At 42.3% G+C, this 6,229-nt stretch overlaps 1 protein-coding gene across 1 annotated transcript in view; it reads left to right on the top strand.

The window, feature by feature from the left end:
* The window catches only part of bsna (bassoon presynaptic cytomatrix protein a), a 160,295-nt gene extending 154,973 nt beyond the window's left edge, over window positions 1–5,322 (top strand). Inside the window, exons 13-14 of the mRNA XM_088915628.1 lie at window positions 2,751–2,868; window positions 4,794–5,322. The gene's annotated coding sequence lies outside the window, so the exon portion shown is untranslated. The remainder of the gene's footprint in view (window positions 1–2,750; window positions 2,869–4,793) is intronic.
* Window positions 5,323–6,229: the final 907 nt, after the last annotated feature.

The raw sequence follows: 6,229 nt of genomic DNA, 5'->3' as shown, positions 1-6,229 counted from the left end.
TGAAAAGCACCGAGTTCCGCAGAATGTTTTAACATTTTAAGATGGAGTGTGAAGAGATTGGTTTTGGTTGGAAAGACTCGTTTCTGTCTCCGATAATTCCTCTTGGTGCCATGTCAGTGACGCGAGGTTTTGCGGAGCTTGTGTGAGTCTGTCGTAGCAAGTGTGGATGTCGGCCTGTCCACCCCCAGGAAGCCAGGCTCTGGAAAGCCGTTCCATTTGCTCCCAGTACCAAATTCAGCAGGTTGGAAAAGGCTAACGACACCTCTCAGATACGCACAGGGTGCTTTAAACTGCAGTGACCACACCTGCGATTTCAAAACGAGTTGTCTTCACTAGGATTTTGCAGCACGTTATCTGTGCAGTCCCAGGGGAAACACACAAATGTGCAAGGCCAAAGAGCTATAAAGCAAAAATCCTCTTTTGTCAGCAAAGTCCCTGTGACTGCATTCCACCCCAGTGCTTTTACTTATGAACGTCCTGTTGAATTACCAACGCATACATGCAAATTGATTCAAGCACCGCGCACGTACACCCACACAGTCCATTACATTATCACCCCTCCTACCATTCCCACCAAGTTAATTTGCCATGTTTGAAAGCCGGGAGAGTGTAAAAAGCTGAACCTCACCGTGAGAGAGAGAGAAAAATTGCATATTATTAAAAATCAATGACTTTAAGCAATACTTTTACCTGCGGCTTAGTGGAATAGAGCTTTTTAGCAACAATGATCTCATGGGGATAGAAGCTCTAGCTCTGCTTTTAAACCCTTTAACTTGTTTTCAGCGTAAAGGTAAAAAAAACACTCGGTATTCTAGTGAGCAGTGATCGTCTAGAAGTGATTATATAACACGAGTAGCTGTGGTCGTTGGCGTGATTTATTTTACACCTCTGCCCCCTAGTGGTCACATTTTAACAAGCGTAAGTCCCAGGGTGCCGGTGTTTTCCCCTCATTCTTCACTGCGCATCTTAAAAAAAAAACCTTCTGAAAGACGATGTTTGAGATCCACCTGCTTTGTAACATACGCAAAAGCGGAGAATGAGGTCAGAAACGCCGGAATTCATGTTTATTTAAAAAAAAATGTTAAATGTTAAATGTCCTGAGAAGATGAGCAAATAAGTATACTGTACGTGCAGAACAAAAGACTGGTGGCAAATGTACTGTATTTCAACTTGTAATGACCGGGCCTGGACTGACTCGCGTCCTGCTGCTGGCCCCTGTCAGCAGCAACATTCCCACAAGCACCCAGGTTTCGATTAAACCTTCAATCCTTTAATCAGACTCCCGATCTCGTTCCCAATCACACTAATCACCTCTCTGTTCAAGTCTGTTAAGGATGCCGAGTCCCCCATCCATTCCGTCCATCCGAGATGAGACAGCCACTTACTCCTGTCAGGGGATGTGCCAACCTGGAATTTATCCTGTCAGCACAGGGCGCAAAGCAAGAGTGCATCCTGGTGAGGACACCAGTTCTTCGCAGGACACACACACGGACAGTTTAGAGACGCCAGTTAATCTATACAGCATGTCTCTGGGAGACGGCTGGGAGATGGAAGGAAATGAGAGCTTTTAAAAAACGTTTTGATTTGACACTGATTTTACCCCCATGTTGTGACAGCTAATATATCATGTGCCACTTGTAATCACCAGCATTACTTAACCAAACATTTCTGACTTCTGTGTGCTTCCAATTTGCAAAATCTTACTAGGGTGATCAGACTTTCAGCCGATGACAAATCGCGGTCAGAATTAGCACGGACAGTACCTGGCTGTAATACCGCAAAATCTGTCAGCTCTCGGATGGAAGGGGTTTGGCTTTAACTGCAGGGTGTTGCTGCAATAAATTTCTGTGTTGGCTTGTGTTGAGCTGGACGGCTCTGACACGCTGGCAGCAGGCGATCAGACTGCCATTGAGCAGGTTCAGCCCAGAGGCGACAGCACCACCACAGACAAGACCCTTCTTGCGGCCCGTGGCAGGAATCGTTTGCATTTGTTTCATGTCTCACTGCAGGCACGGGAAAAGAAAATACAGAAAAAACAATAAAAGCAGCAGCAGCCTCTCCGTGAGATTAACAGTAGGTGTTGGATGTGTAAAAGGGTGCAACAGGTATAAAATGCAGACTTCCAGTGGACAATGACATCTGCCTTCACAGACTAGGAACTTAAACATCCTGGGCCAGTCTTTCAGATTGATTCACAAATACCCCACAGCTACGCATAATGGAACCAGATAAAGGAAATAAAGATATTGAAGAAGGCTTCACAGACGAAACATTGTGTTTTTCTCTCTTTTCTTTTCAGCATGGAATAAGCCTGTTACTTGTTCCTTTGCAGATATTGAAATAGACTGTAATAATGTACAATAGTTTAATAGACTGTCAGATTAAGTCAGGGAGTGGGGAGTTTGCATAGCATAGTGGGTCAGTCTCTGGACTCATAAGCAATGGGTTGAGGGTTCAAGACCCCAATGCACTACTGACAATACGGAGAGCAGCGTGAGCTATGGTCCAGTAAGGCACTGTGCTCTTGTATTTACTCAGCCCTTGCCTTGCTCAGATTTGGTCACACAAGTCTTTAATTAATACTCACAGTCAAATAATAATGAAGAATGAGTTAAATCATATTAGATTTCTTTCAGTTTTTTATTTTAGCTTTTAAAGGACTTTCATCATCTAGATTGCTAGATTGCTGATTTGCTCTGAAGTCAATTTGATTTGATCAGCAAAACCAAAGATAATGTTCTTTTTTGCAGAATGGGCTTTGAGAGAAGAACTTCTCGACTCGATTCTCAACCTTAGCCAGCACCGAGTGTGAGATGTGACAAGCTTTTCTTCAGTGGCCTGCTACTGGTTGGAGTGTAGCTTGCTTTGGTAAGTCTAACACAGCTATCAGTGAAAAGTACGTGACAGTTCTGACAAAAACACACATACACTTGACATAAAAGTTATTAAAGAATATAATGAAATACAGAGTACGCAAATCAGTGTGCTGTAAATGTGAAACGTATAGTAATCAGCTAAAATATACATGAATCCCTCCTCTGCATCCAGAGGATGCCTGCACTTTCTCCGCCTCCTGGATTAGCACCACCCCACAGTAATGAAACGGGCAATAAAATTGTCAGAGAGCCTGTAAAGTCTACCGTAGCCTGTCCTTCCCCACACTGCTGACAGAACCTGGAGCTTTTGCTAAGATAAGATCACTTTATCGGCCATATACAATTTCTTGTATTAGGAATTTGTCTTTTCACATACCCCAGCTTGCTCTCCATGAGACACACAGACAGGGAGAGAAGCTGGGGGTCAGAGCACAGGGTCAGCCATTTATATGGTGCACCTGGAGCAGCTTGGGTTAAGGGCCTTGCTCAGGGGCCCAACAGAGTTGGACTCTTCTGCTGGCCATGGGATTTGAACCAGTAACCTTCCAGCCACAGACACAGAGCCTTAGCCACAGTGCCACCGCTCCACCCTTATATAAGAAACAATCTAGACACAAGACCAGGCTGAGATGCGGATGCTGGGGAGTGGTAGCGGGTCCCTCGCCATCTCACCATCTTCGTCTGTTGCCCCATCAGCCAGACCGAGTCACAGATAAGCAAGTTTGCGAATGTTAAATTTGCAGGAGTTGAGGCCCCGCTGTGTGTCCTTTTGTCCGGGGGCACACATCATCAACAATTATTAATGGTATTTAATATATTAATATACAGTTGTTTTATATTGTATTATTATATTAAATGGCGTTTATAACAAATGTTCAGGAGGGGTGACAACAATCAAATTCGATCAGACTCAGCCGTAAGTAATAAGCAATCTCTCCCAGCATCCTTTCCTCTCCTAAAAGACTATAAATACCTGCATGATCCCCATCTCTCCCTCGCGTACGTCTTTTGCAACCCACCTACACCCCATCTCCACCTCTGAAGCTGCCCCTTGGTCACCCTGCATGGGGGTCCCGGCCTCCTCGTCCTACGGCCAGGAGGTCAGCCCTCAGCCCAAGCGGGTTAAGCCAAATTGTCACTCAATAATCCTTTCATGGCCCTTTATTCTTGGGTATTGTCATTCTTAAATATGATCATGTTGTGATTATTAATTGTTGATAATTACTAATAATTAAAATAGCGGATGGTTAATTCAATCTTCAATGGCTTCAGATAACCATTGCTTCCATGTGAAAGGCCTCTGACAGAGGAAAACTACCATCCATGTGACATGTTTGGAAAATGCCAGCAGTTGTCGAGCTCCTTGTTTCTGCTTGTACTCTTCAGGCATCAACTCCCACTTTGGACGGAGCAGAGCTAAGTGACCTCGACAGAATGTACAGTATTAGATCAGGACACTGCAAAAAGCTATTCATAATGCTCAGACAGACAGCTGGCTCTCGGTGGGATCTGCTATCTTCCACCACTGGCATAATTAGTTTTTCCGTCCAAGCAGCAAATATTAAGATTAAAACAAGGTAGAAGAGCAGTAAATTACTGGACCTAACTCTGCATTTGCCAAGAAGTGGTGAAAGATCCAAGGATCACAGAAGTTATTTTCTCCTCTTTCGTGTTTTAAGGTCAAGGTGGGATAGTTAACCACAAAGTATTGACTTTGGCACGGTTTTGCTGTGCACTATGTCTGATTACTGCATCAGTTTATTAAACATCAGATCTCTCCTTGCAAAATGTATAACACAAGGTTTTTATATTTCATATATTTTTTAATATGTGTATTCAAAATAGCAGAATTGAAAAAAAAACATAATTTACTATAAACTGCAGAAATACTCCTGATACGTCATACCTCTTTTTCAGGTGCCCCAGAGACTGCATGTAATCAGAATCCTCCAAAGCAGAAAAGCACGAGAGGCTTTTTATACATTTCTGACCAGGACCGTCATGGCTTATAACAAGACCTGGAGCACTGGACTCTCCTAGGCACCATCGAGCTGTGACATTTTCAATGCACAGATTTGCAAGAGCGATCCTGGAGGCCCAATGCAGGAAGCTTGTCTTGGCTTCACTTGTTTCACAGTACTCTGGCTGGAGTTAATGGGGATCGAGAAAGGCAGACTGGAGCTTTGCACAACAGAAGAAAGTATCTTACTGCAGAAGGAAAGGAGGCAAGATTATTTCTGAGGGACTCCTGCATCCTGAGGAATACAAACATATATCTATTTCACTTGTGTTTTTTTTTTACTGCTTTACCTCGCTGTGAGTTCTTACAGACTCCAGGGACTCCATCTGCCCAGGATCTATGATTCCAAACATTTGCACGCTCAGATGATGAACCCTGTTTCCGGGCCCACAATCTCCTCTTGTTCTGAAAAAAAAAAAGATAAAAGCTTCATAGGTTTTTCTCGTACTAACAGACCTTTTTTTTAAATTGGAGATGGAAGTGTCTGGGGGTGGAAAAGAGATTAAACAACAGCAACAAAAAATATCTCTATTGTATGCTCTGTTTTTTTCTTAACATTCCAGTGTGTAATGACCTTTTTTTTTTTGAATGCAGACTTGTATTTTTGCAATGTGTCCTGAAGTGTAAAGTGGATTTCGGATGTGGAATGCATGCAGAAAATCAGAGAACTTTATATCTAGGACCTAACACTGTTCATTATCTGAAGCAAGGAGGCCATAAGACATTTAAAAAAAAGGAAAAAGGTTCTATAAGATTATAAATCAGATTGGAAGAAGGAGATGACACTGAATCTGGCCACACCATCCAAGACTTTCTGTATGGAAGGATGTTAAAGTGCAGTGTGGCTGGGTTGTCTTTTAGCCATTACAAAGCCATCCCAAAGCTCTGGGTTGTCAGCGTTTCAGACTTTTATTTCCTTTGTTACTTCTCGTGTTTGCCTGGTTTTCTTTCACGGAAAAGAAAGAAACAGCCTTAATCATTGCAGTTTTGTTTTTTATTTGCATACCTCACACTCTTTTTTTTAAAAAAAAATCCATACAATCTTGACAGTTTATTTTGTTTGTACACTGTTTACTGTTTACTGTATGTACATATTTACAGATAAAACACAGGCTGTAATATTTATTTTTGCTTATGTTTTTTTTTTCTGTTTTGGTTACATTGTCTTATTGTTTTATCATGGTTATTATTTATTTTTTAAAAAGCAATAGTGTGCAGAAGATAGATAGTAAAGAGCACAATCTTGTGTTTTAAGTCTAGGGCCTGGAATGTTCACCTCCAATGTTTACTCTGAACTGTGCAATGTACTAATCTGTGCTCAACAGGTTCGCTC

The sequence above is a fragment of the Atractosteus spatula genome, chromosome 5 (assembly GCF_055471065.1).
Source record: "Atractosteus spatula isolate fAtrSpa1 chromosome 5, fAtrSpa1.hap1, whole genome shotgun sequence".
Lineage (NCBI taxonomy): Eukaryota > Metazoa > Chordata > Actinopteri > Semionotiformes > Lepisosteidae > Atractosteus > Atractosteus spatula.
Note: the sequence above shows the minus strand (reverse complement) of the source record. Positions and strands in the feature narration are given on the sequence as shown.